Raw genomic sequence first — 23,783 nt, 5'->3', positions numbered from 1 at the left:
TTAGGAGGAGCCTAGTAAAGCCATGGCGAAAGAAAACGGACCCCTCCCTTCTGCAAGGCATTCTGGGAGTGGAATAATTCAGGGCGGGGCTTCCCTGCCTGTTTCACCCCCGTGGGCGAAGCGGCTCCGCTTTCCAAAGGTTTCTTCTAATGTTTGTACAAGAAATGAAGTCTCCTGAGAGACTAGCAAAAATTGCCAAAGCTGACTATATTTCAAGTCATCAAGGCGGGGTATTGGGTTTAGTTTTCAATTAGCAATAATCACGCCTCGGTTACACCTCATGGGCCATGATATTGCCACTGCGCAAAGCTAAAGGTTTCCAGGTGCCCATGAAATTGACCCTCGTTAGGAGGAGCCTAGTAAAGCCATGGCGAAAGAAAACGGACCCCTCCCTTCTGCAAGGCATTCTGGGAGTGGAATAATTCAGGGCGGGGCTTCCCTGCCTGTTTCACCCGCGTGGGAGAAGCGGCTCCGCTTTCCAAACGTTTCTTCTAATGTTTGTACAAGAAATGAAGTCTCCTGAGAGACTAGCAAAAATTGCCAAAGCTGACTATATTTCAAGTCATCAAGGCGGGGTATTGGGTTTAGTTTTCAATTAGCAATAATCACGCCTCGGTTACACCTCATGGGCCATGATATTGCCACTGCGCAAAGCTAAAGGTTTCCAGGTGCCCATGTTATTGACCCTCATTAGGAGGAGCCTAGTAAAGCCATGGCGAAAGAAAACGGACCCCTCCCTTCTGCAAGGCATTCTGGGAGTGGAATAATTCAGGGCGGGGCTTCCCTGCCTGTTTCACCCCCGTGGGCGAAGCGGCTCCGCTTTCCAAACGTTTCTTCTAATGTTTGTACAAGAAATGAAGTCTCCTGAGAGACTAGCAAAAATTGCCAAAGCTGACTATATTTCAAGTCATCAAGGCGGGGTATTGGGTTTAGTTTTCATTTAGCAATAATCATGCCTCGGTTACACCTCATGGGCCATGATATTGCCACTGCGCAAAGCTAAAGGTTTCCAGGTGCCCATGAAATTGACCTTCGTTAGGAGGAGCCTAGTAAAGCGAAAGAAAACAGACCCCTCCCTTCTGCAAGGCATTCTGGGAGTGGAATAATTCAGGGCGGGGCTTCCCTGCCTGTTTCACCCCCGCGGGTGAAGCGGCTCCGCTTTCCAAAGGTTTTTTCTAATGTTTGTACAAGAAATGAAGTCTCCTGAGAGACTAGCAAAAATTGCCAAAGCTGACTATATTTCAAGTCATCAAGGCGGGGTATTGGGTTTAGTTTTCAATTAGCAATAATCACGCCTCGGTTACTCCTCATGGGCCATGATATTGCCACTGCGCAAAGCTAACGGTTTCCAGGTGCCCATGAAATTGACCCTCGTTAGGAGGAGCCTAGTAAAGCCATGGCGAAAGAAAACGGACCCCTCCCTTCTGCAAGGCATTCTGGGAGTGGAATAATTCAGGGCGGGGCTTCCCTGCCTGTTTCACCCCCGTGGGCGAAGCGGCTCCGCTTTCCAAAGGTTTCTTCTAATGTTTGTACAAGAAATGAAGTCTCCTGAGAGACTAGCAAAAATTGCCAAAGCTGACTATATTTCAAGTCATCAAGGCGGGGTATTGGGTTTAGTTTTCAATTAGCAATAATCACGCCTCGGTTACACCTCATGGGCCATGATATTGCCACTGCGCAAAGCTAAAGGTTTCCAGGTGCCCATGAAATTGACCCTCGTTAGGAGGAGCCTAGTAAAGCCATGGCGAAAGAAAACGGACCCCTCCCTTCTGCAAGGCATTCTGAGAGTGGAATAATTCAGGGCGGGGCATCCCTGCCTGTTTCACCCCCGTGGGCGAAGCGGCTCCGCTTTCCAAAGGTTTATTCTAATGTTTGTACAAGAAATGAAGTCTCCTGAGAGACTAGCAAAAATTGCCAAAGCTAACTATATTTCAAGTCATCAAGGCGGGGTATTGGGTTTAGTTTTCAATTAGCAATAATCACGCATCGGTTACACCTCATGGGCCATGATATTGCCACTGCGCAAAGCTAAAGGTTTCCAGGTGCCCATGTTATTGACCCTCGTTAGGAGGAGCCTAGTAAAGCCATGGCGAAAGAAAACGGACCCCTCCCTTCTGCAAGGCATTCTGGGAGTGGAATAATTCAGGGCGGGGCTTCCCTGCCTGTTTCACCCCCGTGGGCGAAGCGGCTCCGCTTTCCAAAGGTTTCTTCTAATGTTTGTACAAGAAATCAAGTCTCCTGAGAGACTAGCAAAAATTGCCAAAGCTGACTATATTTCAAGTCATCAAGGCGGGGTATTGGGTTTAGTTTTCAATTAGCAATAATCACGCCTCGGTTACACCTCATGGGCCATGATATTGCCACTGCGCAAAGCTAAAGGTTTCCAGGTGCTTAGTTATTGACCATCGTTAGGAGGAGCCTAGTAAAGCCATGGCGAAAGAAAACGGACCCCTCCCTTCTGCAAGGCATTCTGGGAGTGGAATAATTCAGGGCGGGGCTTCCCTGCCTGTTTCACCCCCGTGGGCGAAGCGACTCCGCTTTCCAAACGTTTCTTCTAATGTTTGTACAAGAAATGAAGTCTCCTGAGAGACTAGCAAAAATTGCCAAAGCTGACTATATTTCAAGTCATCAAGGCGGGGTATTGGGTTTAGTTTTCAATTAGCAATAATCACGCCTCGGTTACACCTCATGGGCCATGATATTGCCACTGCGCAAAGCTAAAGGTTTCCAGGTGCCCATGAAATTGACCCTCGTTAGGAGGAGCCTAGTAAAGCCATGGCGAAAGAAAACGGACCCCTCCCTTCTGCAAGGCATTCTGGGAGTGGAATAATTCAGAGCGGGGCTTCCCTGCCTGTTTCACCCCCGTGGGCGAAGCGGCTCCGCTTTCCAAAGGTTTCTTCTAATGTTTGTACAAGAAATGAAGTCTCCTGAGAGACTAGCAAAAATTGCCAAAGCTGACTATATTTCAAGTCATCAAGGCGGGGTATTGGGTTTAGTTTTCAATTAGCAATAATCACGCCTCGGTTACACCTCATGGGCCATGATATTGCCACTGCGCAAAGCTAAAGGTTTCCAGGTGCCCATGTTATTGACCCTTGTTAGGAGGAGCCTAGTAAAGCCATGGCGAAAGAAAACGGACCCCTCCCTTCTGCAAGGCATTCTGGGAGTGGAATAATTCAGGGCGGGGCTTCCCTGCCTGTTTCACCCCCGTGTGCGAAGCGGCTCCGCTTTCCAAAGGTTTCTTCTAATGTTTGTACAAGAAATGAAGTCTCCTGAGAGACTAGCAAAAATTGCCAAAGCTGACTATATTTCAAGTCATCAAGGCGGGGTTTTGGGTTTAGTTTTCAATTAGCAATAATCACGCCTCGGTTACACCTCATGGGCCATGATATTGCCACTGCGCAAAGCTAAAGGTTTCCAGGTGCCCATGAAATTGACCCTCGTTAGGAGGAGCCTAGTAAAGCCATGGCGAAAGAAAACGGACCCCTCCCTTCTGCAAGGCATTCTGGGAGTGGAATAATTCAGGGCGGGGCTTCCCTGCCTGTTTCACCCCCGTGGGCGAAGCGGCTCCGCTTTCCAAAGGTTTCTTCTAATGTTTGTACAAGAAATGAAGTCTCCTGAGAGACTAGCAAAAATTGCCAAAGCTGACTATATTTCAAGTCATCAAGGCGGGGTATTGGGTTTAGTTTTCAATTAGCAATAATCACGCCTCGGTTACACCTCATGGGCCATGATATTGCCACTGCGCAAAGCTAAAGGTTTCCAGGTGCCCATGAAATTGACCTTCGTTAGGAGGAGCCTAGTAAAGCGAAAGAAAACAGACCCCTCCCTTCTGCAAGGCATTCTGGGAGTGGAATAATTCAGGGCGGGGCTTCCCTGCCTGTTTCACCCCCGTGGGTGAAGCGGCTCCGCTTTCCAAAGGTTTCTTCTAATGTTTGTACAAGAAATGAAGTCTCCTGAGAGACTAGCAAAAATTGCCAAAGCTGACTATATTTCAAGTCATCAAGGCGGGGTATTGGGTTTAGTTTTCAATTAGCAATAATAACGCCTCGGTTACTCCTCATGGGCCATGATATTGCCACTGCGCAAAGCTAAAGGTTTCCAGGTGCCCATGAAATTGACCCTCGTTAGGAGGAGCCTAGTAAAGCCATGGCGAAAGAAAACGGACCCCTCCCTTCTGCAAGGCATTCTGGGAGTGGAATAATTCAGGGCGGGGCTTCCCTGCCTGTTTCACCCCCGTGGGCGAAGCGGCTCCGCTTTCCAAAGGTTTCTCCTAATGTTTGTACAAGAAATGAAGTCTCCTGAGAGACTAGCAAAAATTGCCAAAGCTGACTATATTTCAAGTCATCAAGGCGGGGTATTGGGTTTAGTTTTCAATTAGCAATAATCACGCCTCGGTTACACCTCATGGGCCATGATATTGCCACTGCGCAAAGCTAAAGGTTTCCAGGTGCCCATGAAATTGACCCTCGTTAGGAGGAGCCTAGTAAAGCCATGGCGAAAGAAAACGGACCCCTCCCTTCTGCAAGGCATTCTGGGAGTGGAATAATTCAGGGCGGGGCTTCCCTGCCTGTTTCACCCCCGTGGGCGAAGCGGCTCCGCTTTCCAAAGGTTTCTTCTAATGTTTGTACAAGAAATGAAGTCTCCTGAGAGACTAGCAAAAATTGCCAAAGCTGACTATATTTCAAGTCATCAAGGCGGGGTATTGGGTTTAGTTTTCAATTAGCAATAATCACGCCTCGGTTACACCTCATGGGCCATGATATTGCCACTGCGCAAAGCTAAAGGTTTCCAGGTGCCCATGAAATTGACCCTCGTTAGGAGGAGCCTAGTAAAGCCATGGCGAAAGAAAACGGACCCCTCTCTTCTGCAAGGCATTCTGGGAGTGGAATAATTCAGGGTGGGGCTTCCCTGCCTATTTCACCCCCGTGGGCGAAGCGGCTCCGCTTTCCAAAAGTTTCTTCTAATGTTTGTACAAGAAATGAAGTTTCCTGAGAGACTAGCAAAAATTGCCAAAGCTGACTATATTTCAAGTCATCAAGGCGGGGTATTGGGTTTAGTTTTCAATTAGCAATAATCACGCCTCGGTTACACCTCATGGGCCATGATATTGCCACTGCGCAAAGCTAAAGGTTTCCAGGTGCCCATGAAATTGACCCTCGTTAGGAGGAGCCTAGTAAAGCCATGGCGAAAGAAAACGGACCCCTCCCTTCTGCAAGGCATTCTGGGAGTGGAATAATTCAGGGCGGGGCTTCCCTGCCTGTTTCACCCCCGTGGGCGAAGCGGCTCCGCTTTCCAAAGGTTTCTTCTAATGTTTGTACAAGAAATGAAGTCTCCTGAGAGACTAGCAAAAATTGCCAAAGCTGACTATATTTCAAGTCATCAAGGCGGGGTATTGGGTTTAGTTTTCAATTAGCAATAATCACGCCTCGGTTACACCTCATGGGCCATGATATTGCCACTGCGCAAAGCTAATGGTTTCCAGGTGCCCATGAAATTGACCCTCGTTAGGAGGAGCCTAGTAAAGCCATGGCGAAAGAAAACGGACCCCTCCCTTCTGCAAGGCATTCTGGGAGTGGAATAATTCAGGGCGGGGCTTCCCTGCCTTTTTCACCCCCGTGGGCGAAGCGGCTCCGCTTTCCAAAGGTTTCTTCTAATGTTTGTACAAGAAATGAAGTCTCCTGAGAGACTAGCAAAAATTGCCAAAGCTGACTATATTTCAAGTCATCATGGCGGGGTAATGGGTTTAGTTTTCAATTAGCAATAATCACGCCTCGGTTACACCTCATAGGCCATAATATTGCCACTGCGCAAAGCTAACGGTTTCCAGGTGCCCATGAAATTGACCCTCGTTAGGAGGAGCCTAGTAAAGCCATGGCGAAAGAAAACGGACCCCTCCCTTCTGCAAGGCACTCTGGGAGTGGAATAATTCAGGGCGGGGCTTCCCTGCCTGTTTCACCCCCGTGAGCGAAGCGGCTCCGCTTTCCAAAGGTTTCTTCTAATGTTTGTACAAGAAATGAAGTCTCCTGAGAGACTAGCAAAAATTGCCAAAGCTGACTATATTTCAAGTCATCAAGGCGGGGTATTGGGTTTAGTTTTCAATTAGCAATAATCACGCCTCGGTTACACCTCATGGGCCATGATATTGCCACTGCGCAAAGCTAAAGGTTTCCAGGTGCCCATGAAATTGACCCTCGTTAGGAGGAGCCTAGTAAAGCCATGGCGAAAGAAAACGGACCCCTCCCTTCTGCAACGCATTCTGGGAGTGGAATAATTCAGGGTGGGGCTTCCCTGCCTGTTTCACCCCCGTGGGCGAAGCGGCTCCGCTTTCCAAAGGTTTCTTCTAATGTTTGTACAAGAAATGAAGTCTCCTGAGAGACTAGCAAAAATTGCCAAAGCTGACTATATTTCAAGTCATCAAGGCGGGGTATTGGGTTTAGTTCTCAATTAGCAATAATCACGCCTCGGTTACACCTCATGGGCCATGATATTGCCACTGCGCAAAGCTAAAGGTTTCCAGGTGCCCATGAAATTGACCCTCGTTAGGAGGAGCCTAGTAAAGCCATGGCGATAGAAAACGGACCCCCTCCCTTCTGCAAGGCATTCTGGGAGTGGAATAATTCAGGGCGGGGCTTCCCTGCCTGTTTCACCCCCGTGGGTGAAGCGGCTCCGTTTTCCAAAGGTTTCTTCTAATGTTTGTACAAGAAATGAAGTCTCCTGAGAGACTAGCAAAAATTGCCAAAGCTGACTATATTTCAAGTCATCAAGGCGTGGTATTGGGTTTAGTTTTCAATTAGCAATAATCACGCCTCGGTTACTCCTCATGGGCCATGATATTGCCACTGCGCAAAGCTAACGGTTTCCAGGTGCCCATGAAATTGACCCTCGTTAGGAGGAGCCTAGTAAAGCCATGGCGAAAGAAAACGGACCCCTCCCTTCTGCAAGGCATTCTGGGAGTGGAATAATTCAGGGCGGGGCTTCCCTGCCTGTTTCACCCCCGTGGGCGAAGCGGCTCCGCTTTCCAAACGTTTCTTCTAATGTTTGTACAAGAAATGAAGTCTCCTGAGAGACTAGCAAAAATTGCCAAAGCTGACTATATTTCAAGTCATCAAGGCGGGGTATTGGGTTTAGTTTTCAATTAGCAATAATCACGCCTCGGTTACACCTCATGGGCCATGATATTGCCACTGCGCAAAGCTAAAGGTTTCCAGGTGCCCATGAAATTGACCCTCGTTAGGAGGAGCCTAGTAAAGCCATGGCGAAAGAAAACGGACCCCTCCCTTCTGCAAGGCATTCTGGGAGTGGAATAATTCAGGGCGGGGCTTCCCTGCCTGTTTCACCCCCGTGGGCGAAGCGGCTCCGCTTTCCAAAGGTTTCTTCTAATGTTTGTACAAGAAATGAAGTCTCCTGAGAGACTAGCAAAAATTGCCAAAGCTGACTATATTTCAAGTCATCAAGGCGGGGTATTGGGTTTAGTTTTCAATTAGCAATAATCACGCCTCGGTTACACCTCATGGGCCATGATATTGCCACTGCGCAAAGCTAAAGGTTTCCAAGTGCCCATGTAATTGACCCTCGTGAGGAGGAGCCTAGTAAAGCCATGGCGAAAGAAAACGGACCCCTCCCTTCTGCAAGGCATTCTGGGAGTGGAATAATTCAGGGCGGGGCTTCCCTGCCTGTTTCACCCCCGTGGGCGAAGCGGCTCCGCTTTCCAAAGGTTTCTTCTAATGTTTGTACAAGAAATGAAGTCTCCTGAGAGACTAGCAAAAATTGCCAAAGCTGACTATATTTCAAGTCATCAAGGCGGGGTATTGGGTTTAGTTTTCAATTAGCAATAATCACGCCTCGGTTACACCTCATGGGCCATGATATTGCCACTGCGCAAAGCTAACGGTTTCCAGGTGCCCATGAAATTGACCCTCGTTAGGAGGAGCCTAGTAAAGCCATGGCGAAAGAAAACGGACCCCTCCCTTCCGCAAGGCATTCTGGGAGTGGAATAATTCAGGGCGGGGCTTCCCTGCCTGTTTCACCCCCGTGAGCGAAGCGGCTCCGCTTTCCAAAGGTTTCTTCTAATGTTTGTACAAGAAATGAAGTCTCCTGAGAGACTAGCAAAAATTGCCAAAGCTGACTATATTTCAAGTCATCAAGGCGGGGTATTGGGTTTAGTTTTCAATTAGCAATAATCACGCCTCGGTTACACCTCATGGGCCATGATATTGCCACTGCGCAAAGCTAAAGGTTTCCAGGTGCCCATGAAATTGACCCTCGTTAGGAGGAGCCTAGTAAAGCCATGGCGAAAGAAAACGGACCCCTCCCTTCTGCAAGGCATTCTGGGAGTGGAATAATTCAGGGCGGGGCTTCCCTGCCTGTTTCACCCCCGTGGGCGAAGCGGCTCCGCTTTCCAAAGGTTTCTTCTAATGTTTGTACAAGAAATGAAGTCTCCTGAGAGACTAGCAAAAATTGCCAAAGCTGACTATATTTCAAGTCATCATGGCGGGGTATTGGGTTTAGTTTTCAATTAGCAATAATCACGCCTCGGTTACACCTCATAGGCCATGATATTGCCACTGCGCAAAGCTAACGGTTTCCAGGTGCCCATGAAATTGACCCTCGTTAGGAGGAGCCTAGTAAAGCCATGGCGAAAGAAAAAGGACCCCTCCCTTCCGCAAGGCATTCTGGGAGTGGAATAATTCAGGGCGGGGCTTCCCTGCCTGTTTCACCCCCGTGAGCGAAGCGGGTCCGCTTTCCAAAGGTTTCTTCTAATGTTTGTACAAGAAATGAAGTCTCCTGAGAGACTAGCAAAAATTGCCAAAGCTGACTATATTTCAAGTCATCAAGGCGGGGTATTGGGTTTAGTTTTCAATTAGCAATAATCACGCCTCGGTTACACCTCATGGGCCATGATATTGCCACTGCGCAAAGCTAAAGGTTTCCAGGTGCCCATGAAATTGACCCTCGTTAGGAGGAGCCTAGTAAAGCCATGGCGAAAGAAAACGGACCCCTCCCTTCTGCAAGGCATTCTGGGAGTGGAATAATTCAGGGCGGGGCTTCCCTGCCTGTTTCACCCCCGTGGGCGAAGCGGCTCCGCTTTCCAAAGGTTTCTTCTAATGTTTGTACAAGAAATGAAGTCTCCTGAGAGACTAGCAAAAATTGCCAAAGCTGACTATATTTCAAGTCATCAAGGCGGGGTATTGGGTTTAGTTTTCAATTAGCAATAATCACGCCTCGGTTACACCTCATGGGCCATGATATTGCCACTGCGCAAAGCTAAAGGTTTCCAGGTGCCCATGTAATTGACCCTCGTTAGGAGGAGCCTAGTAAAGCCATGGCGAAAGAAAACGGACCCCTCCCTTCCGCAAGGCATTCTGGGAGTGGAATAATTCAGGGCGGGGCTTCCCTGCCTTTTTCACCCCCGTGAGCGAAGCGGCTCCGCTTTCCAAAGGTTTCTTCTAATGTTTGTACAAGAAATGAAGTCTCCTGAGAGACTAGCAAAAATTGCCAAAGCTGACTATATTTCAAGTCATCAAGGCGGGGTATTGGGTTTAGTTTTCAATTAGCAATAATCACGCCTCGGTTACACCTCATGGGCCATGATATTGCCACTGCGCAAAGCTAAAGGTTTCCAGGTGCCCATGAAATTGACCCTCGTTAGGAGGAGCCTAGTAAAGCCATGGCGAAAGAAAACGGACCCCTCCCTTCTGCAAGGCATTCTGGGAGTGGAATAATTCAGGGCGGGGCTTCCCTGCCTGTTTCACCCCCGTGGGCGAAGCGGCTCCGCTTTCCAAAGGTTTCTTCTAATGTTTGTACAAGAAATGAAGTCTCCTGAGAGACTAGCAAAAATTGCCAAAGCTGACTATATTTCAAGTCATCAAGGCGTGGTATTGGGTTTAGTTTTCAATTAGCAATAATCCCGCCTCGGTTACACCTCATGGGCCATGATATTGCCACTGCGCAAAGCTAACGGTTTCCAGGTGCCCATGAAATTGACCCTCGTTAGGAGGAGCCTAGTAAAGCCATGGCGAAAGAAAACGGACCCCTCCCTTCTGCAAGGCATTCTGGGAGTGGAATAATTCAGGGCGGGGCTTCCCTGCCTGTTTCACCCCCGTGAGCGAAGCGGCTCCGCTTTCCAAAGGTTTCTTCTAATGTTTGTACAAGAAATGAAGTCTCCTGAGAGACTAGCAAAAATTGCCAAAGCTGACTATATTTCAAGTCATCAAGGCGGGGTATTGGGTTTAGTTTTCAATTAGCAATAATCACGCCTCGGTTACACCTCATGGGCCATGATATTGCCACTGCGCAAAGCTAAAGGTTTCCAGGTGCTTAGTTATTGACCATCGTTAGGAGGAGCCTAGTAAAGCCATGGCGAAAGAAAACGGACCCCTCCCTTCTGCAAGGCATTCTGGGAGTGGAATAATTCAGGGCGGGGCTTCCCTGCCTGTTTCACCCCCGTGGGCGAAGCGGCTCCGCTTTCCAAAGGTTTCTTCTAATGTTTGTACAAGAAATGAAGTCTCCTGAGAGACTAGCAAAAATTGCCAAAGCTGACTATATTTCAAGTCATCAAGGCGGGGTATTGGGTTTAGTTTTCAATTAGCAATAATCACGCCTCGGTTACACCTCATGGGCCATGATATTGCCACTGCGCAAAGCTAAAGGTTTCCAGGTGCCCATGAAATTGACCTTCGTTAGGAGGAGCCTAGTAAAGCGAAAGAAAACAGACCCCTCCCTTCTGCAAGGCATTCTGGGAGTGGAATAATTCAGGGCGGGGCTTCCCTGCCTGTTTCACCCCCGTGGGTGAAGCGGCTCCGCTTTCCAAAGGTTTCTTCTAATGTTTGTACAAGAAATGAAGTCTCCTGAGAGACTAGCAAAAATTGCCAAAGCTGACTATATTTCAAGTCATCAAGGCGGGGTATTGGGTTTAGTTTTCAATTAGCAATAATAACGCCTCGGTTACTCCTCATGGGCCATGATATTGCCACTGCGCAAAGCTAACGGTTTCCAGGTGCCCATGAAATTGACCCTCGTTAGGAGGAGCCTAGTAAAGCCATGGCGAAAGAAAACGGACCCCTCCCTTCTGCAAGGCATTCTGGGAGTGGAATAATTCAGGGCGGGGCTTCCCTGCCTGTTTCACCCCCGTGGGCGAAGCGGCTCCGCTTTCCAAAGGTTTCTTCTAATGTTTGTACAAGAAATGAAGTCTCCTGAGAGACTAGCAAAAATTGCCAAAGCTGACTATATTTCAAGTCATCAAGGCGGGGTATTGGGTTTAGTTTTCAATTAGCAATAATCACGCCTCGGTTACACCTCATGGGCCATGATATTGCCACTGCGCAAAGCTAAAGGTTTCCAGGTGCCCATGAAATTGACCCTCGTTAGGAGGAGCCTAGTAAAGCCATGGCGAAAGAAAACGGACCCCTCCCTTCTGCAAGGCATTCTGGGAGTGGAATAATTCAGGGCGGGGCTTCCCTGCCTGTTTCACCCCCGTGGGCGAAGCTGTTCCGCTTTCCAAAGGTTTCTTCTAATGTTTGTACAAGAAATGAAGTCTCATGAGAGACTAGCAAAAATTGCCAAAGCTGACTATATTTCAAGTCATCAAGGCGGGGTATTGGGTTTAGTTTTCAATTAGCAATAATCACGCCTCGGTTACACCTCATGGGCCATGATATTGCCACTGCGCAAAGCTAACGGTTTCCAGGTGCCCATGAAATTGACCCTCGTTAGGAGGAGCCTAGTAAAGCCATGGCGAAAGAAAACGGACCCCTCCCTTCCGCAAGGCATTCTGGGAGTGGAATAATTCAGGGCGGGGCTTCCCTGCCTGTTTCACCCCCGTGAGCGAAGCGGCTCCGCTTTCCAAAGGTTTCTTCTAATGTTTGTACAAGAAATGAAGTCTCCTGAGAGACTAGCAAAAATTGCCAAAGCTGACTATATTTCAAGTCATCAAGGCGGGGTATTGGGTTTAGTTTTCAATTAGCAATAATCACGCCTCGGTTACACCTCATGGGCCATGATATTGCCACTGCGCAAAGCTAAAGGTTTCCAGGTGCCCATGAAATTGACCCTCGTTAGGAGGAGCCTAGTAAAGCCATGGCGAAAGAAAACGGACCCCTCCCTTCTGCAACACATTCTGGGAGTGGAATAATTCAGGGCGGGGCTTCCCTGCCTGTTTCACCCCCGTGGGCGAAGCGGCTCCGCTTTCCAAAGGTTTCTTCTAATGTTTGTACAAGAAATGAAGTCTCCTGAGAGACTAGCAAAAATTGCCAAAGCTGACTATATTTCAAGTCATCAAGGCGGGGTATTGGGTTTAGTTTTCAATTAGCAATAATCACGCCTCGGTTACACCTCATGGGCCATGATATTGCCACTGCGCAAAGCTAAAGGTTTCCAGGTGCCCATAAAATTGACCCTCGTTAGGAGGAGCCTAGTAAAGCCATGGCGAAAGAAAACGGACCCCTCCCTTCTGCAAGGCATTCTGGGAGTGGAATAATTCAGGGCGGGGCTTCCCTGCCTGTTTCACCCCCGTGGGCGAAGCGGCTCCGCTTTCCAAAGGTTTCTTCTAATGTTTGTACAAGAAATGAAGTCTCCTGAGAGACTAGCAAAAATTGCCAAAGCTGACTATATTTCAAGTCATCAAGGCGGGGTATTGGGTTTAGTTTTCAATTAGCAATAATCACGCCTCGGTTACACCTCATGGGCCATGATATTGCCACTGCGCAAAGCTAAAGGTTTCCAGGTGCCCATGAAATTGACCCTCGTTAGGAGGAGCCTAGTAAAGCCATGGCGAAAGAAAACGGACCCCTCTCTTCTGCAAGGCATTCTGGGAGTGGAATAATTCAGGGTGGGGCTTCCCTGCCTGTTTCACCCCCGTGGGCGAAGCGGCTCCGCTTTCCAAAAGTTTCTTCTAATGTTTGTACAAGAAATGAAGTCTCCTGAGAGACTAGCAAAAATTGCCAAAGCTGACTATATTTCAAGTCATCAAGGCGGGGTATTGGGTTTAGTTTTCAATTAGCAATAATCACGCCTCGGTTAAACCTCATAGGCCATGATATTGCCACTGCGCAAAGCTAACGGTTTCCAGGTGCCCATGAAATTGACCCTCGTTAGGAGGAGCCTAGTAAAGCCATGGCGAAAGAAAACGGACCCCTCCCTTCTGCAAGGCATTCTGGGAGTGGAATAATTCAGGGCGGGGCTTCCCTGCCTGTTTCACCCCCGTGGGCGAAGCGGCTCCGCTTTCCAAAGGTTTCTTCTAATGTTTGTACAAGAAATGAAGTCTCCTGAGAGACTAGCAAAAATTGCCAAAGCTGACTATATTTCAAGTCATCATGGCGGGGTATTGGGTTTAGTTTTCAATTAGCAATAATCACGCCTCGGTTACACCTCATGGGCCATGATATTGCCGCTGCGCAAAGCTAAAGGTTTCCAGGTGCCCATGAAATTGACCCTCGTTAGGAGGAGCCTAGTAAAGCCATGGCGAAAGAAAACGGACCCCTCCCTTCTGCAACGCATTCTGGGAGTGGAATAATTCAGGGTGGGGCTTCCCTGCCTGTTTCACCCCTGTGGGCGAAGCGGCTCCGCTTTCCAAAGGTTTCTTCTAATGTTTGTACAAGAAATGAAGTCTCCAGAGACTAGCAAAAATTGCCAAAGCTAACTATATTTCAAGTCATCATGGCGGGGTATTGGGTTTAGTTTTCAATTAGCAATAATCACGCCTCGGTTACACCTCATAGGCCATGATATTGCCACTGCGCAAAGCTAACGGTTTCCAGGTGCCCATGAAATTGACCCTCGTTAGGAGGAGCCTAGTAAAGCCATGGCGAAAGAAAACGGACCCCTCCCTTCTGCAAGGCATTCTGGGAGTGGAATAATTCAGGGCGGGGCTTCCCTGCCTGTTTCACCCCCGTGGGCGAAGCGGCTCCGCTTTCCAAAGGTTTCTTCTAATGTTTGTACAAGAAATGAAGTCTCCTGAGAGACTAGCAAAAATTGCCAAAGCTGACTATATTTCAAGTCATCATGGCGGGGTATTGGGTTTAGTTTTCAATTAGCAATAATCACGCCTCGGTTACACCTCATGGGCCATGATATTGCCGCTGCGCAAAGCTAAAGGTTTCCAGGTGCCCATGAAATTGACCCTCGTTAGGAGGAGCCTAGTAAAGCCATGGCGAAAGAAAACGGACCCCTCCCTTCTGCAACGCATTCTGGGAGTGGAATAATTCAGGGTGGGGCTTCCCTGCCTGTTTCACCCCTGTGGGCGAAGCGGCTCCGCTTTCCAAAGGTTTCTTCTAATGTTTGTACAAGAAATGAAGTCTCCTGAGAGACTAGCAAAAATTGCCAAAGCTGACTATATTTCAAGTCATCAAGGCGGGGTATTGGGTTTAGTTCTCAATTAGCAATAATCACGCCTCGGTTACACCTCATGGGCCATGATATTGCCACTGCGCAAAGCTAAAGGTTTCCAGGTGCCCATGAAATTGACCCTCGTTAGGAGGAGCCTAGTAAAGCCATGGCGATAGAAAACGGACCCCCTCCCTTCTGCAAGGCATTCTGGGAGTGGAATAATTCAGGGCGGGGCTTCCCTGCCTGTTTCACCCCCGTGGGCGAAGCGGCTCCGCTTTCCAAAGGTTTCTTCTAACGTTTGTACTAGAAATGAAGTCTCCTGAGAGACTAGCAAAAATTGCCAAAGCTGACTATATTTCAAGTCATCAAGGCGGGGTATTGGGTTTAGTTTTCAATTAGCAATAATCACGCCTCGGTTACACCTCATGGGCCATGATATTGCCACTGCGCAAAGCTAACGGTTTCCAGGTGCCCATGAAATTGACCCTCGTTAGGAGGAGCCTAGTAAAGCCATGGCGAAAGAAAACGGACCCCTCCCTTCTGCAAGGCATTCTGGGAGTGGAATAATTCAGGGCGGGGCTTCCCTGCCTGTTTCACCCCCGTGGGCGAAGCGGCTCCGCTTTCCAAAGGTTTCTTCTAATGTTTGTACAAGAAATGAAGTCTCCTGAGAGACTAGCAAAAATTGCCAAAGCTGACTATATTTCAAGTCATCAAGGCGGGGTATTGGGTTTAGTTTTCATTTAGCAATAATCATGCCTCGGTTACACCTCATGGGCCATGATATTGCCACTGCGCAAAGCTAAAGGTTTCCAGGTGCCCATGAAATTGACCTTCGTTAGGAGGAGCCTAGTAAAGCGAAAGAAAACAGACCCCTCCCTTCTGCAAGGCATTCTGGGAGTGGAATAATTCAGGGCGGGGCTTCCCTGCCTGTTTCACCCCCGTGGGTGAAGCGGCTCCGCTTTCCAAAGGTTTCTTCTAATGTTTGTACAAGAAATGAAGTCTCCTGAGAGACTAGCAAAAATTGCCAAAGCTGACTATATTTCAAGTCATCAAGGCGTGGTATTGGGTTTAGTTTTCAATTAGCAATAATCACGCCTCGGTTACTCCTCATGGGCCATGATATTGCCACTGCGCAAAGCTATCGGTTTCCAGGTGCCCATGAAATTGACCCTCGTTAGGAGGAGTCTAGTAAAGCCATGGCAAAAGAAAACGGACCCCTCCCTTCTGCAAGGCATTCTGGGAGTGGAATAATTCAGGGCGGGGCTTCCCTGCCTGTTTCATCCCCGTGGGCGAAGCGGCTCCGCTTTCCAAACGTTTCTTCTAATGTTTGTACAAGAAATGAAGTCTCCTGAGAGACTAGCAAAAATTGCCAAAGCTGACTATATTTCAAGTCATCAAGGCGGGGTATTGGGTTTAGTTTTCAATTAGCAAGAATCACGCCTCGGTTACACCTCATGGGCCATGATATTGCCACTGCGCAAATCTAAAGGTTTCCAGGTGCCCATGTAATTGACCCTCGTTAGGAGGAGCCTAGTAAAGCCATGGCGAAAGAAAACGGACCCCTCCCTTCTGCAAGGCATTCTGGGAGTGGAATAATTCAGGGCGGGGCTTCCCTGCCTGTTTCACCCCCGTGGGCGAAGCGGCTCCGCTTTCCAAAGGTTTCTTCTAATGTTTGTACAAGAAATGAAGTCTCCTGAGAGACTAGCAAAAATTGCCAAAGCTGACTATATTTCAAGTCATCAAGGCGGGGTATTGGGTTTAGTTTTCAATTAGCAATAATCACGCCTCGGTTACACCTCATGGGCCATGATATTGCCACTGCGCAAAGCTAAAGGTTTCCAGGTGCCCATGTAATTGACCCTCGTTAGGAGGAGCCTAGTAAAGCCATGGCGAAAGAAAACGGACCCCTCCCTTCTGCAAGGCATTCTGGGAGTGGAATAATTCAGGGCGGGGCTTCCCTGCCTGTTTCACCCCCGTGGGCGAAGCGGCTCCGCTTTCCAAAGGTTTCTTCTAATGTTTGTACAAGAAATGAAGTCTCCTGAGAGACTAGCAAAAATTGCCAAAGCTGACTATATTTCAAGTCATCAAGGCGGGGTATTGGGTTTAGTTTTCAATTAGCAATAATCACGCCTCGGTTACACCTCATAGGCCATGATATTGCCACTGCGCAAAGCTAACGGTTTCCAGGTGCCCATGAAATTGACCCTCGTTAGGAGGAGCCTAGTAAAGCCATGGCGAAAGAAAACGGACCCCTCCCTTCCGCAAGGCATTCTGGGAGTGGAATAATTCAGGGCGGGGCTTCCCTGCCTGTTTCACCCCCGTGAGCGAAGCGGCTCCGCTTTCCAAAGGTTTCTTCTAATGTTTGTACAAGAAATGAAGTCTCCTGAGAGACTAGCAAAAATTACCAAAGCTGACTATATTTCAAGTCATCAAGGCGGGGTATTGGGTTTAGTTTTCAATTAGCAATAATCACGCCTCGGTTACACCTCATGGGCCATGATATTGCCACTGCGCAAAGCTAAAGGTTTCCAGGTGCCCATGTTATTGACCCTTGTTAGGAGGAGCCTAGTAAAGCCATGGCGAAAGAAAACGGACCCCTCCCTTCTGCAAGGCATTCTGGGAATGGAATAATTCAGGGCGGGGCTTCCCTGCCTGTTTAACCCCCGTGAGCGAAGCGGCTCCGCTTTCCAAAGGTTTCTTCTAATGTTTGTACAAGAAATGAAGTCTCCTGAGAGACTAGCAAAAATTGCCAAAGCTGACTATATTTAAAGTCATCAAGGCGTGGTATTGGGTTTAGTTTTCAATTAGCAATAATAACGCCTCGGTTGCACCTCATGGGCCATGATATTGCCACTGCGCAAAGCTAAAGGTTTCCAGGTGCCCATGAAATTGACCCTCGTTAGGAGGAGCCTAGTAAAGCCATGGCGAAAGAAAACGGACCCCTCCCTTCCGCAAGGCATTCTGGGAGTGGAATAATTCAGGGCGGGGCTTCCCTGCCTGTTTCACCCCCGTGAGCGAAGCGGCTCCGCTTTCCAAAGGTTTCTTCTAATGTTTGTACAAGAAATGAAGTCTCCTGAGAGACTAGCAAAAATTGCCAAAGCTGACTATATTTCAAGTCATCAAGGCGGGGTATTGGGTTTAGTTTTCAATTAGCAATAATCACGCCTCGGATACACCTCATGGGCCATGATATTGCCACTGCGCAAAGCTAAAGGTTTCAAGGTGCCCATGAAATTGACCCTCGTTAGGAGGAGCCTAGTAAAGCCATGGCGAAAGAAAACGGACCCCTCCCTTCTGCAAGGCATTCTGGGAGTGGAATAATTCAGGGCGGGGCTTCCCTGCCTGTTTCACCCCCGTGGGCGAAGCGGCTCCGCTTTCCAAAGGTTTCTTCTAATGTTTGTACAAGAAATGAAGTCTCCTGAGAGACTAGCAAAAATTGCCAAAGCTGACTATATTTCAAGTCATCAAGGCGGGGCATTGGGTTTAGTTTTCAATTAGCAATAATCACGCCTCGGTTACACCTCATGGGCCATGATATTGCCACTGCGCAAAGCTAAAGGTTTCCAGGTGCCCATGAAATTGACCCTCATTAGGAGGAGCCTAGTAAAGCGAAAGAAAACAGACCCCTCCCTTCTGCAAGGCATTCTGGGAGTGGAATAATTCAGGGCGGGGCTTCCCTGCCTGTTTCACCCCCGTGGGCGAAGCGGCTCCGCTTTCCAAAGGTTTCTTCTAATGTTTGTACAAGAAATGAAGTCTCCTGAGAGACTAGCAAAAATTGCCAAAGCTGACTATATTTCAAGTCATCAAGGCGTGGTATTGGGTTTAGTTTTCAATTAGCAATAATCACGCCTCGGTTGCACCTCATGGGCCATGATATTGCCACTGCGCAAAGCTAAAGGTTTCCAGGTGCCCATGAAATTGACCCTCGTTAGGAGGAGCCTAGTAAAGCCATGGCGAAAGAAAACGGACCCCTCCCTTCTGCAAGGCATTCTGGGAGTGGAATAATTCAGGGCGGGGCTTCCCTGCCTGTTTCACCCCCGTGAGCGAAGCGGCTCCGCTTTCCAAAGGTTTCTTCTAATGTTTGTACAAGAAATGAAGTCTCCTGAGAGACTAGCAAAAATTGCCAAAGCTGACTATATTTCAAGTCATCAAGGCGTGGTATTGGGTTTAGTTTTCAATTAGCAATAATCACGCCTCGGTTACACCTCATGGGCCATGATATTGCCACTGCGCAAAGCTAACGGTTTCCAGGTGCCCATGAAATTGACCCTCGTTAGGAGGAGCCTAGTAAAGCCATGGCGAAAGAAAACGGACCCCTCCCTTCTGCAAGGCATTCTGGGAGTGGAATAATTCAGGGCGGGGCTTCCCTGCCTGTTTCACCCCCGTGAGCGAAGCGGCTCCGCTTTCCAAAGGTTTCTTCTAATGTTTGTACAAGAAATGAAGTCTCCTGAGAGACTAGCAAAAATTGCCAAAGCTGACTATATTTCAAGTCATCAAGGCGGGGTATTGGGTTTAGTTTTCAATTAGCAATAATCACGCCTCGGTTACACCTCATGGGCCATGATATTGCCTCTGCGCAAAGCTAAAGGTTTCCAGGTGCCCATGAAATTGACCCTCGTTAGGAGGAGCCTAGTAAAGCCATGGCGAAAGAAAACGGACCCCTCCCTTCCGCAAGGCATTCTGGGAGTGGAATAATTCAGGGCGGGGCTTCCCTGCCTGTTTCACCCCCGTGAGCGAAGCGGCTCCGCTTTCCAAAGGTTTCTTCTAATGTTTGTACAAGAAATGAAGTCTCCTGAGAGACTAGCAAAAATTGCCAAAGCTGACTATATTTCAAGTCATCAAGGCGGGGTATTGGGTTTAGTTTTCAATTAGCAATAATCACGCCTCGGATACACCTCATGGGCCATGATATTGCCACTGCGCAAAGCTAAAGGTTTCAAGGTGCCCATGAAATTGACCCTCGTTAGGAGGAGCCTAGTAAAGCCATGGCGAAAGAAAACGGACCCCTCCCTTCTGCAAGGCATTCTGGGAGTGGAATAATTCAGGGCGGGGCTTCCCTGCCTGTTTCACCCCCGTGGGCGAAGCGGCTCCGCTTTCCAAAGGTTTCTTCTAATGTTTGTACAAGAAATGAAGTCTCCTAAGAGACTAGCAAAAATTGCCAAAGCTGACTATATTTCAAGTCATCAAGGCGGGGTATTGGGTTTAGTTTTCAATTAGCAATAATCACGCCTCGGTTACACCTCATGGGCCATGATATTGCCACTGCGCAAAGCTAAAGGTTTCCAGGTGCCCATGAAATTGACCCTCGTTAGGAGGAGCCTAGTAAAGCCATGGCGAAAGAAAACGGACCCCTCCCTTCTGCAAGGCATTCTGGGAGTGGAATAATTCAGGGCGGGGCTTCCCTGCCTGTTTCACCCCCGTGGGCGAAGCGGCTCCGCTTTCTAAAGGTTTCTTCTAATGTTTGTACAAGAAATGAAGTCTCCTGAGAGACTAGCAAAAATTGCCAAAGCTGACTATATTTCAAGTCATCAAGGCGGGGTATTGGGTTTAGTTTTCAATTAGCAATAATCACGCCTCGGTTACACCTCATAGGCCATGATATTGCCACTGCGCAAAGCTAACGGTTTCCAGGTGCCCATGAAATTGACCCTCGTTAGGAGGAGCCTAGTAAAGCCATGGCGAAAGAAAACGGACCTCTCCCTTCCGCAAGGCATTCTGGGAGTGGAATAATTCAGGGCGGGGCTTCCCTGCCTGTTTCACCCCCGTGAGCGAAGCGGCTCCGCTTTCCAAAGGTTTCTTCTAATGTTTGTACAAGAAATGAAGTCTCCTGAGAGACTAGCAAAAATTGCCAAAGCTGACTATATTTCAAGTCATCAAGGCGGGGTATTGGGTTTAGTTTTCAATTAGCAATAATCACGCCTCGGTTACACCTCATGGGCCATGATATTGCCACTGCGCAAAGCTAAAGGTTTCCAGGTGCCCATGAAATTGACCCTCGTTAGGAGGAGCCTAGTAAAGCCATGGCGAAAGAAAACGGACCCCTCCCTTCTGCAACGCATTCTGGGAGTGGAATAATTCAGGGCGGGGCTTCCCTGCCTGTTTCACCCCCGTGGGCGAAGCGGCTCCGCTTTCCAAACGTTTCTTCTGATGTTTGTACAAGAAATGAAGTCTCCTGAGAGACTAGCAAAAATTGCCAAAGCTGACTATATTTCAAGTCATCAAGGCGGGGTATTGGGTTTAGTTTTCAATTAGCAATAATCACGCCTCGGTTACACCTCATGGGCCATGATATTGCCACTGCGCAAAGCTAAAGGTTTCCAGGTGCCCATGTAATTGACCCTCGTTAGGAGGAGCCTAGTAAAGCCATGGCGAAAGAAAACGGACCCCTCCCTTCTGCAAGGCATTCTGGGAGTGGAATAATTCAGGGCGGGGCTTCCCTGCCTGTTTCACCCCCGTGGGCGAAGCGGCTCCGCTTTCTAAAGGTTTCTTCTAATGTTTGTACAAGAAATGAAGTCTCCTGAGAGACTAGCAAAAATTGCCAAAGCTGACTATATTTCAAGTCATCAAGGCGGGGTATTGGGTTTAGTTTTCAATTAGCAATAATCACGCCTCGGTTACACCTCATGGGCCATGATATTGCCACTGCGCAAAGCTAAAGGTTTCCAGGTGCTTAGTTATTGACCATCGTTAGGAGGAGCCTAGTAAAGCCATGGCGAAAGAAAACGGACCCCTCCCTTCTGCAAGGCATTCTGGGAGTGGAATAATTCAGGGCGGGGCTTCCCTGCCTGTTTCACCCCCGTGGGCGAAGCGGCTCCGCTTTCCAAACGTTTCTTCTGATGTTTGTACAAGAAATGAAGTCTCCTGAGAGACTAGCAAAAATTGCCAAAGCTGACTATATTTCAAGTCATCAAGGCGGGGTATTGGGTTTAGTTTTCAATTAGCAATAATCACGCCTCGGTTACACCTCATGGGCCATGATATTGCCACTGCGCAAAGCTAAAGGTTTCCAGGTGCCCATGTAATTGACCCTCGTTAGGAGGAGCCTAGTAAAGCCATGGCGAAAGAAAACGGACCCCTCCCTTCTGCAAGGCATTCTGGGAGTGGAATAATTCAGGGCGGGGCTTCCCTGCCTGTTTCACCCCCGTGGGCGAAGCGGCTCCGCTTTCCAAAGGTTTCTTCTAATGTTTGTACAAGAAATGAAGTCTCCTGAGAGACTAGCAAAAATTGCCAAAGCTGACTATATTTCAAGTCATCAATGCGTGGTATTGGGTTTAGTTTTCAATTAGCAATAATCATGCCTCGGTTACACCTCATGGGCCATGATATTGCCACTGCGCAAAGCTAACGGTTTCCAGGTGCCCATGAAATTGACCCTCGTTAGGAGGAGCCTAGTAAAGCCATGGCGAAAGAAAACGGACCCCTCCCTTCTGCAAGGCATTCTGGGAGTGGAATAATTCAGGGCGGGACTTCCCTGCCTGTTTCACCCCTGTGGGCGAAGCGGCTCCGCTTTCCAAAGTTTTCTTCTAATGTTTGTACAAGAAATGAAGTCTCCTGAGAGACTAGCAAAAATTGCCAAAGCTGACTATATTTCAAGTCATCAATGCGTGGTATTGGGTTTACTTTTCAATTAGCAATAATCACGCCTCGGTTACACCTCATGGGCCATGATATTGCCACTGCGCAAAGCTAAAGGTTTCCAGGTGCCCATGAAATTGACCCTCGTTAGGAGGAGCCTAGTAAAGCCATGGCGAAAGAAAACGGACCCCTCCCTTCTGCAAGGCATTCTGGGAGTGGAATAATTCAGGGCGGGGCTTCCCTGCCTGTTTCACCCCTGTGGGCGAAGCGGCTCCGCTTTCCAAAGGTTTCTTCTAATGTTTGTACAAGAAATGAAGTCTCCTGAGAGACTAGCAAAAATTGCCAAAGCTGACTATATTTCAAGTCATCAAGGCGTGGTATTGGGTTTAGTTTTCAATTAGCAATAATCACGCCTCGGTTACACCTCATGGGCCATGATATTGCCACTGCGCAAAGCTAAAGGTTTCCAGGTGCCCATGAAATTGACCCTCGTTAGGAGGAGAATAGTAAAGCCATGGCGAAAGAAAACGGACCCCTCCCTTCTGCAAGGCATTCTGGGAGTGGAATAATTCAGGGTGGGGCTTCCCTGCCTGTTTCACCCCCGTGGGCGAAGCGGCTCCGCTTTCCAAATGTTTCTTCTAATGTTTGTACAAGAAATGAAGTCTCCTGAGAGACTAGCAAAAATTGCCAAAGCTGACTATATTTCAAGTCATCAAGGCGGGGTATTGGGTTTAGTTTTCAATTAGCAATAATCACGCCTCGGTTACACCTCATGGGCCATGATATTGCCACTGCGCAAAGCTAAAGGTTTCCAGGTGCCCATGTTATTGACCCTTGTTAGGAGGAGCCTAGTAAAGCCATGGCGAAAGAAAACGGACCCCTCCCTTCTGCAAGGCATTCTGGGAATGGAATAATTCAGGGCGGGGCTTCCCTGCCTGTTTAACCCCCGTGAGCGAAGCGGCTCCGCTTTCCAAAGGTTTCTTCTAATGTTTGTACAAGAAATGAAGTCTCCTGAGAGACTAGCAAAAATTGCCAAAGCTGACTATATTTAAAGTCATCAAGGCGTGGTATTGGGTTTAGTTTTCAATTAGCAATAATAACGCCTCGGTTGCTCCTCATGGGCCATGATATTGCCACTGCGCAAAGCTAAAGGTTTCCAGGTGCCCATGAAATTGACCCTCGTTAGGAGGAGCCTAGTAAAGCCATGGCGAAAGAAAACGGACCCCTCCCTTCCGCAAGGCATTCTGGGAGTGGAATAATTCAGGGCGGGGCTTCCCTGCCTGTTTCACCCCCGTGAGCGAAGCGGCTCCGCTTTCCAAAGGTTTCTTCTAATGTTTGTACAAGAAATGAAGTCTCCTGAGAGACTAGCAAAAATTGCCAAAGCTGACTATATTTCAAGTCATCAAGGCGGGGTATTGGATTTAGTTTTCAATTAGCAATAATCACGCCTCGGATACACCTCATGGGCCATGATATTGCCACTGCGCAAAGCTAAAGGTTTCAAGGTGCCCATGAAATTGACCCTCGTTAGGAGGAGCCTAGTAAAGCCATGGCGAAAGAAAACGGACCCCTCCCTTCTGCAAGGCATTCTGGGAGTGGAATAATTCAGGGCGGGGCTTCCCTGCCTGTTTCACCCCCGTGGGCGAAGCGGCTCCGCTTTCCAAAGGTTTTTTCTAATGTTTGTACAAGAAATGAAGTCTCCTGAGAGACTAGCAAAAATTGCCAAAGCTGACTATATTTCAAGTCATCAAGGCGGGGTATTGGGTTTAGTTTTCAATTAGCAATAATCACGCCTCGGTTACACCTCATGGGCCATGATATTGCCACTGCGCAAAGCTAAAGGTTTCCAGGTGCCCATGAAATTGACCCTCATTAGGAGGAGC

At 48.3% G+C, this 23,783-nt stretch overlaps 69 non-coding genes across 69 annotated transcripts; all 69 read right to left on the bottom strand.

Moving 5' to 3' along the window:
* Positions 1 to 170: 170 nt before the first annotated feature.
* LOC142205508 (U4 spliceosomal RNA) lies at positions 171 to 311 on the bottom strand. The gene has a single exon (XR_012716497.1). It is a non-coding gene; the product is annotated as a U4 spliceosomal RNA (small nuclear RNA).
* A 204-nt stretch (positions 312 to 515) lies between these two features.
* Positions 516 to 656, bottom strand: LOC142205507 (U4 spliceosomal RNA). Its single transcript, XR_012716496.1, has one exon. It is a non-coding gene; the product is annotated as a U4 spliceosomal RNA (small nuclear RNA).
* Positions 657 to 860: 204 nt separating this feature from the next.
* LOC142205921 (U4 spliceosomal RNA) lies at positions 861 to 1,001 on the bottom strand. The gene has a single exon (XR_012716874.1). It is a non-coding gene; the product is annotated as a U4 spliceosomal RNA (small nuclear RNA).
* A 198-nt stretch (positions 1,002 to 1,199) lies between these two features.
* On the bottom strand, positions 1,200 to 1,340 carry LOC142205859 (U4 spliceosomal RNA). Its single transcript, XR_012716816.1, has one exon. It is a non-coding gene; the product is annotated as a U4 spliceosomal RNA (small nuclear RNA).
* A 204-nt stretch (positions 1,341 to 1,544) lies between these two features.
* LOC142205505 (U4 spliceosomal RNA) lies at positions 1,545 to 1,685 on the bottom strand. The gene has a single exon (XR_012716494.1). It is a non-coding gene; the product is annotated as a U4 spliceosomal RNA (small nuclear RNA).
* Positions 1,686 to 1,889: 204 nt separating this feature from the next.
* Positions 1,890 to 2,030, bottom strand: LOC142205234 (U4 spliceosomal RNA). The gene has a single exon (XR_012716260.1). It is a non-coding gene; the product is annotated as a U4 spliceosomal RNA (small nuclear RNA).
* A 204-nt stretch (positions 2,031 to 2,234) lies between these two features.
* Positions 2,235 to 2,375, bottom strand: LOC142205504 (U4 spliceosomal RNA). The gene has a single exon (XR_012716493.1). It is a non-coding gene; the product is annotated as a U4 spliceosomal RNA (small nuclear RNA).
* Positions 2,376 to 2,578: 203 nt separating this feature from the next.
* On the bottom strand, positions 2,579 to 2,719 carry LOC142205503 (U4 spliceosomal RNA). Its single transcript, XR_012716492.1, has one exon. It is a non-coding gene; the product is annotated as a U4 spliceosomal RNA (small nuclear RNA).
* A 204-nt stretch (positions 2,720 to 2,923) lies between these two features.
* On the bottom strand, positions 2,924 to 3,064 carry LOC142205502 (U4 spliceosomal RNA). Its single transcript, XR_012716491.1, has one exon. It is a non-coding gene; the product is annotated as a U4 spliceosomal RNA (small nuclear RNA).
* Positions 3,065 to 3,268: 204 nt separating this feature from the next.
* On the bottom strand, positions 3,269 to 3,409 carry LOC142205766 (U4 spliceosomal RNA). The gene has a single exon (XR_012716728.1). It is a non-coding gene; the product is annotated as a U4 spliceosomal RNA (small nuclear RNA).
* A 204-nt stretch (positions 3,410 to 3,613) lies between these two features.
* LOC142205501 (U4 spliceosomal RNA) lies at positions 3,614 to 3,754 on the bottom strand. The gene has a single exon (XR_012716490.1). It is a non-coding gene; the product is annotated as a U4 spliceosomal RNA (small nuclear RNA).
* A 198-nt stretch (positions 3,755 to 3,952) lies between these two features.
* LOC142205276 (U4 spliceosomal RNA) lies at positions 3,953 to 4,093 on the bottom strand. The gene has a single exon (XR_012716300.1). It is a non-coding gene; the product is annotated as a U4 spliceosomal RNA (small nuclear RNA).
* Positions 4,094 to 4,297: 204 nt separating this feature from the next.
* LOC142205500 (U4 spliceosomal RNA) lies at positions 4,298 to 4,438 on the bottom strand. Its single transcript, XR_012716489.1, has one exon. It is a non-coding gene; the product is annotated as a U4 spliceosomal RNA (small nuclear RNA).
* Positions 4,439 to 4,642: 204 nt separating this feature from the next.
* LOC142205499 (U4 spliceosomal RNA) lies at positions 4,643 to 4,783 on the bottom strand. Its single transcript, XR_012716488.1, has one exon. It is a non-coding gene; the product is annotated as a U4 spliceosomal RNA (small nuclear RNA).
* A 204-nt stretch (positions 4,784 to 4,987) lies between these two features.
* Positions 4,988 to 5,128, bottom strand: LOC142205169 (U4 spliceosomal RNA). The gene has a single exon (XR_012716199.1). It is a non-coding gene; the product is annotated as a U4 spliceosomal RNA (small nuclear RNA).
* A 204-nt stretch (positions 5,129 to 5,332) lies between these two features.
* On the bottom strand, positions 5,333 to 5,473 carry LOC142205498 (U4 spliceosomal RNA). The gene has a single exon (XR_012716487.1). It is a non-coding gene; the product is annotated as a U4 spliceosomal RNA (small nuclear RNA).
* Positions 5,474 to 5,677: 204 nt separating this feature from the next.
* Positions 5,678 to 5,818, bottom strand: LOC142205880 (U4 spliceosomal RNA). The gene has a single exon (XR_012716836.1). It is a non-coding gene; the product is annotated as a U4 spliceosomal RNA (small nuclear RNA).
* Positions 5,819 to 6,022: 204 nt separating this feature from the next.
* On the bottom strand, positions 6,023 to 6,163 carry LOC142205497 (U4 spliceosomal RNA). The gene has a single exon (XR_012716486.1). It is a non-coding gene; the product is annotated as a U4 spliceosomal RNA (small nuclear RNA).
* A 204-nt stretch (positions 6,164 to 6,367) lies between these two features.
* On the bottom strand, positions 6,368 to 6,508 carry LOC142205180 (U4 spliceosomal RNA). Its single transcript, XR_012716210.1, has one exon. It is a non-coding gene; the product is annotated as a U4 spliceosomal RNA (small nuclear RNA).
* Positions 6,509 to 6,713: 205 nt separating this feature from the next.
* On the bottom strand, positions 6,714 to 6,854 carry LOC142205908 (U4 spliceosomal RNA). Its single transcript, XR_012716862.1, has one exon. It is a non-coding gene; the product is annotated as a U4 spliceosomal RNA (small nuclear RNA).
* A 204-nt stretch (positions 6,855 to 7,058) lies between these two features.
* LOC142205496 (U4 spliceosomal RNA) lies at positions 7,059 to 7,199 on the bottom strand. Its single transcript, XR_012716485.1, has one exon. It is a non-coding gene; the product is annotated as a U4 spliceosomal RNA (small nuclear RNA).
* A 204-nt stretch (positions 7,200 to 7,403) lies between these two features.
* LOC142205494 (U4 spliceosomal RNA) lies at positions 7,404 to 7,544 on the bottom strand. Its single transcript, XR_012716483.1, has one exon. It is a non-coding gene; the product is annotated as a U4 spliceosomal RNA (small nuclear RNA).
* Positions 7,545 to 7,748: 204 nt separating this feature from the next.
* On the bottom strand, positions 7,749 to 7,889 carry LOC142205493 (U4 spliceosomal RNA). Its single transcript, XR_012716482.1, has one exon. It is a non-coding gene; the product is annotated as a U4 spliceosomal RNA (small nuclear RNA).
* Positions 7,890 to 8,093: 204 nt separating this feature from the next.
* LOC142205492 (U4 spliceosomal RNA) lies at positions 8,094 to 8,234 on the bottom strand. The gene has a single exon (XR_012716481.1). It is a non-coding gene; the product is annotated as a U4 spliceosomal RNA (small nuclear RNA).
* A 204-nt stretch (positions 8,235 to 8,438) lies between these two features.
* LOC142205902 (U4 spliceosomal RNA) lies at positions 8,439 to 8,579 on the bottom strand. Its single transcript, XR_012716856.1, has one exon. It is a non-coding gene; the product is annotated as a U4 spliceosomal RNA (small nuclear RNA).
* Positions 8,580 to 8,783: 204 nt separating this feature from the next.
* LOC142205491 (U4 spliceosomal RNA) lies at positions 8,784 to 8,924 on the bottom strand. Its single transcript, XR_012716480.1, has one exon. It is a non-coding gene; the product is annotated as a U4 spliceosomal RNA (small nuclear RNA).
* A 204-nt stretch (positions 8,925 to 9,128) lies between these two features.
* LOC142205490 (U4 spliceosomal RNA) lies at positions 9,129 to 9,269 on the bottom strand. The gene has a single exon (XR_012716479.1). It is a non-coding gene; the product is annotated as a U4 spliceosomal RNA (small nuclear RNA).
* Positions 9,270 to 9,473: 204 nt separating this feature from the next.
* Positions 9,474 to 9,614, bottom strand: LOC142205489 (U4 spliceosomal RNA). Its single transcript, XR_012716478.1, has one exon. It is a non-coding gene; the product is annotated as a U4 spliceosomal RNA (small nuclear RNA).
* A 204-nt stretch (positions 9,615 to 9,818) lies between these two features.
* LOC142205185 (U4 spliceosomal RNA) lies at positions 9,819 to 9,959 on the bottom strand. Its single transcript, XR_012716215.1, has one exon. It is a non-coding gene; the product is annotated as a U4 spliceosomal RNA (small nuclear RNA).
* Positions 9,960 to 10,163: 204 nt separating this feature from the next.
* Positions 10,164 to 10,304, bottom strand: LOC142205488 (U4 spliceosomal RNA). The gene has a single exon (XR_012716477.1). It is a non-coding gene; the product is annotated as a U4 spliceosomal RNA (small nuclear RNA).
* Positions 10,305 to 10,507: 203 nt separating this feature from the next.
* On the bottom strand, positions 10,508 to 10,648 carry LOC142205487 (U4 spliceosomal RNA). Its single transcript, XR_012716476.1, has one exon. It is a non-coding gene; the product is annotated as a U4 spliceosomal RNA (small nuclear RNA).
* A 198-nt stretch (positions 10,649 to 10,846) lies between these two features.
* On the bottom strand, positions 10,847 to 10,987 carry LOC142205275 (U4 spliceosomal RNA). The gene has a single exon (XR_012716299.1). It is a non-coding gene; the product is annotated as a U4 spliceosomal RNA (small nuclear RNA).
* A 204-nt stretch (positions 10,988 to 11,191) lies between these two features.
* On the bottom strand, positions 11,192 to 11,332 carry LOC142205486 (U4 spliceosomal RNA). Its single transcript, XR_012716475.1, has one exon. It is a non-coding gene; the product is annotated as a U4 spliceosomal RNA (small nuclear RNA).
* Positions 11,333 to 11,536: 204 nt separating this feature from the next.
* LOC142205443 (U4 spliceosomal RNA) lies at positions 11,537 to 11,677 on the bottom strand. The gene has a single exon (XR_012716435.1). It is a non-coding gene; the product is annotated as a U4 spliceosomal RNA (small nuclear RNA).
* A 204-nt stretch (positions 11,678 to 11,881) lies between these two features.
* LOC142205485 (U4 spliceosomal RNA) lies at positions 11,882 to 12,022 on the bottom strand. The gene has a single exon (XR_012716474.1). It is a non-coding gene; the product is annotated as a U4 spliceosomal RNA (small nuclear RNA).
* A 204-nt stretch (positions 12,023 to 12,226) lies between these two features.
* Positions 12,227 to 12,367, bottom strand: LOC142205483 (U4 spliceosomal RNA). The gene has a single exon (XR_012716473.1). It is a non-coding gene; the product is annotated as a U4 spliceosomal RNA (small nuclear RNA).
* A 204-nt stretch (positions 12,368 to 12,571) lies between these two features.
* Positions 12,572 to 12,712, bottom strand: LOC142205481 (U4 spliceosomal RNA). The gene has a single exon (XR_012716472.1). It is a non-coding gene; the product is annotated as a U4 spliceosomal RNA (small nuclear RNA).
* A 204-nt stretch (positions 12,713 to 12,916) lies between these two features.
* On the bottom strand, positions 12,917 to 13,057 carry LOC142205855 (U4 spliceosomal RNA). The gene has a single exon (XR_012716812.1). It is a non-coding gene; the product is annotated as a U4 spliceosomal RNA (small nuclear RNA).
* Positions 13,058 to 13,261: 204 nt separating this feature from the next.
* LOC142205442 (U4 spliceosomal RNA) lies at positions 13,262 to 13,402 on the bottom strand. The gene has a single exon (XR_012716434.1). It is a non-coding gene; the product is annotated as a U4 spliceosomal RNA (small nuclear RNA).
* A 204-nt stretch (positions 13,403 to 13,606) lies between these two features.
* LOC142205895 (U4 spliceosomal RNA) lies at positions 13,607 to 13,745 on the bottom strand. The gene has a single exon (XR_012716850.1). It is a non-coding gene; the product is annotated as a U4 spliceosomal RNA (small nuclear RNA).
* Positions 13,746 to 13,949: 204 nt separating this feature from the next.
* LOC142205441 (U4 spliceosomal RNA) lies at positions 13,950 to 14,090 on the bottom strand. Its single transcript, XR_012716433.1, has one exon. It is a non-coding gene; the product is annotated as a U4 spliceosomal RNA (small nuclear RNA).
* Positions 14,091 to 14,294: 204 nt separating this feature from the next.
* Positions 14,295 to 14,435, bottom strand: LOC142205179 (U4 spliceosomal RNA). Its single transcript, XR_012716209.1, has one exon. It is a non-coding gene; the product is annotated as a U4 spliceosomal RNA (small nuclear RNA).
* A 205-nt stretch (positions 14,436 to 14,640) lies between these two features.
* Positions 14,641 to 14,781, bottom strand: LOC142205480 (U4 spliceosomal RNA). Its single transcript, XR_012716471.1, has one exon. It is a non-coding gene; the product is annotated as a U4 spliceosomal RNA (small nuclear RNA).
* A 204-nt stretch (positions 14,782 to 14,985) lies between these two features.
* Positions 14,986 to 15,126, bottom strand: LOC142205920 (U4 spliceosomal RNA). Its single transcript, XR_012716873.1, has one exon. It is a non-coding gene; the product is annotated as a U4 spliceosomal RNA (small nuclear RNA).
* Positions 15,127 to 15,324: 198 nt separating this feature from the next.
* On the bottom strand, positions 15,325 to 15,465 carry LOC142205907 (U4 spliceosomal RNA). Its single transcript, XR_012716861.1, has one exon. It is a non-coding gene; the product is annotated as a U4 spliceosomal RNA (small nuclear RNA).
* Positions 15,466 to 15,669: 204 nt separating this feature from the next.
* On the bottom strand, positions 15,670 to 15,810 carry LOC142205206 (U4 spliceosomal RNA). The gene has a single exon (XR_012716234.1). It is a non-coding gene; the product is annotated as a U4 spliceosomal RNA (small nuclear RNA).
* A 204-nt stretch (positions 15,811 to 16,014) lies between these two features.
* Positions 16,015 to 16,155, bottom strand: LOC142205479 (U4 spliceosomal RNA). The gene has a single exon (XR_012716470.1). It is a non-coding gene; the product is annotated as a U4 spliceosomal RNA (small nuclear RNA).
* A 204-nt stretch (positions 16,156 to 16,359) lies between these two features.
* On the bottom strand, positions 16,360 to 16,500 carry LOC142205329 (U4 spliceosomal RNA). The gene has a single exon (XR_012716349.1). It is a non-coding gene; the product is annotated as a U4 spliceosomal RNA (small nuclear RNA).
* A 204-nt stretch (positions 16,501 to 16,704) lies between these two features.
* LOC142205844 (U4 spliceosomal RNA) lies at positions 16,705 to 16,845 on the bottom strand. The gene has a single exon (XR_012716802.1). It is a non-coding gene; the product is annotated as a U4 spliceosomal RNA (small nuclear RNA).
* Positions 16,846 to 17,049: 204 nt separating this feature from the next.
* LOC142205226 (U4 spliceosomal RNA) lies at positions 17,050 to 17,190 on the bottom strand. Its single transcript, XR_012716253.1, has one exon. It is a non-coding gene; the product is annotated as a U4 spliceosomal RNA (small nuclear RNA).
* Positions 17,191 to 17,394: 204 nt separating this feature from the next.
* LOC142205815 (U4 spliceosomal RNA) lies at positions 17,395 to 17,535 on the bottom strand. The gene has a single exon (XR_012716775.1). It is a non-coding gene; the product is annotated as a U4 spliceosomal RNA (small nuclear RNA).
* Positions 17,536 to 17,739: 204 nt separating this feature from the next.
* On the bottom strand, positions 17,740 to 17,880 carry LOC142205811 (U4 spliceosomal RNA). The gene has a single exon (XR_012716771.1). It is a non-coding gene; the product is annotated as a U4 spliceosomal RNA (small nuclear RNA).
* A 198-nt stretch (positions 17,881 to 18,078) lies between these two features.
* Positions 18,079 to 18,219, bottom strand: LOC142205829 (U4 spliceosomal RNA). Its single transcript, XR_012716789.1, has one exon. It is a non-coding gene; the product is annotated as a U4 spliceosomal RNA (small nuclear RNA).
* Positions 18,220 to 18,423: 204 nt separating this feature from the next.
* Positions 18,424 to 18,564, bottom strand: LOC142205801 (U4 spliceosomal RNA). Its single transcript, XR_012716762.1, has one exon. It is a non-coding gene; the product is annotated as a U4 spliceosomal RNA (small nuclear RNA).
* A 204-nt stretch (positions 18,565 to 18,768) lies between these two features.
* On the bottom strand, positions 18,769 to 18,909 carry LOC142205765 (U4 spliceosomal RNA). The gene has a single exon (XR_012716727.1). It is a non-coding gene; the product is annotated as a U4 spliceosomal RNA (small nuclear RNA).
* Positions 18,910 to 19,113: 204 nt separating this feature from the next.
* On the bottom strand, positions 19,114 to 19,254 carry LOC142205814 (U4 spliceosomal RNA). Its single transcript, XR_012716774.1, has one exon. It is a non-coding gene; the product is annotated as a U4 spliceosomal RNA (small nuclear RNA).
* A 204-nt stretch (positions 19,255 to 19,458) lies between these two features.
* Positions 19,459 to 19,599, bottom strand: LOC142205435 (U4 spliceosomal RNA). The gene has a single exon (XR_012716428.1). It is a non-coding gene; the product is annotated as a U4 spliceosomal RNA (small nuclear RNA).
* A 204-nt stretch (positions 19,600 to 19,803) lies between these two features.
* LOC142205317 (U4 spliceosomal RNA) lies at positions 19,804 to 19,944 on the bottom strand. Its single transcript, XR_012716338.1, has one exon. It is a non-coding gene; the product is annotated as a U4 spliceosomal RNA (small nuclear RNA).
* Positions 19,945 to 20,148: 204 nt separating this feature from the next.
* LOC142205478 (U4 spliceosomal RNA) lies at positions 20,149 to 20,289 on the bottom strand. The gene has a single exon (XR_012716469.1). It is a non-coding gene; the product is annotated as a U4 spliceosomal RNA (small nuclear RNA).
* Positions 20,290 to 20,493: 204 nt separating this feature from the next.
* On the bottom strand, positions 20,494 to 20,634 carry LOC142205477 (U4 spliceosomal RNA). Its single transcript, XR_012716468.1, has one exon. It is a non-coding gene; the product is annotated as a U4 spliceosomal RNA (small nuclear RNA).
* A 204-nt stretch (positions 20,635 to 20,838) lies between these two features.
* Positions 20,839 to 20,979, bottom strand: LOC142205476 (U4 spliceosomal RNA). The gene has a single exon (XR_012716467.1). It is a non-coding gene; the product is annotated as a U4 spliceosomal RNA (small nuclear RNA).
* Positions 20,980 to 21,182: 203 nt separating this feature from the next.
* On the bottom strand, positions 21,183 to 21,323 carry LOC142205475 (U4 spliceosomal RNA). The gene has a single exon (XR_012716466.1). It is a non-coding gene; the product is annotated as a U4 spliceosomal RNA (small nuclear RNA).
* A 204-nt stretch (positions 21,324 to 21,527) lies between these two features.
* LOC142205195 (U4 spliceosomal RNA) lies at positions 21,528 to 21,668 on the bottom strand. Its single transcript, XR_012716225.1, has one exon. It is a non-coding gene; the product is annotated as a U4 spliceosomal RNA (small nuclear RNA).
* A 204-nt stretch (positions 21,669 to 21,872) lies between these two features.
* Positions 21,873 to 22,013, bottom strand: LOC142205296 (U4 spliceosomal RNA). Its single transcript, XR_012716318.1, has one exon. It is a non-coding gene; the product is annotated as a U4 spliceosomal RNA (small nuclear RNA).
* A 204-nt stretch (positions 22,014 to 22,217) lies between these two features.
* LOC142205800 (U4 spliceosomal RNA) lies at positions 22,218 to 22,358 on the bottom strand. The gene has a single exon (XR_012716761.1). It is a non-coding gene; the product is annotated as a U4 spliceosomal RNA (small nuclear RNA).
* Positions 22,359 to 22,562: 204 nt separating this feature from the next.
* Positions 22,563 to 22,703, bottom strand: LOC142205474 (U4 spliceosomal RNA). Its single transcript, XR_012716465.1, has one exon. It is a non-coding gene; the product is annotated as a U4 spliceosomal RNA (small nuclear RNA).
* A 204-nt stretch (positions 22,704 to 22,907) lies between these two features.
* On the bottom strand, positions 22,908 to 23,048 carry LOC142205297 (U4 spliceosomal RNA). The gene has a single exon (XR_012716319.1). It is a non-coding gene; the product is annotated as a U4 spliceosomal RNA (small nuclear RNA).
* Positions 23,049 to 23,252: 204 nt separating this feature from the next.
* Positions 23,253 to 23,393, bottom strand: LOC142205827 (U4 spliceosomal RNA). The gene has a single exon (XR_012716787.1). It is a non-coding gene; the product is annotated as a U4 spliceosomal RNA (small nuclear RNA).
* A 204-nt stretch (positions 23,394 to 23,597) lies between these two features.
* Positions 23,598 to 23,738, bottom strand: LOC142205473 (U4 spliceosomal RNA). Its single transcript, XR_012716464.1, has one exon. It is a non-coding gene; the product is annotated as a U4 spliceosomal RNA (small nuclear RNA).
* Between the last annotated feature and the right edge of the window lie 45 nt (positions 23,739 to 23,783).

The sequence above is a fragment of the Leptodactylus fuscus genome, chromosome 5 (assembly GCF_031893055.1).
Source record: "Leptodactylus fuscus isolate aLepFus1 chromosome 5, aLepFus1.hap2, whole genome shotgun sequence".
NCBI classification, from domain to species: domain Eukaryota; kingdom Metazoa; phylum Chordata; class Amphibia; order Anura; family Leptodactylidae; genus Leptodactylus; species Leptodactylus fuscus.
This window is presented reverse-complemented; position numbering and strand designations above follow the sequence as displayed.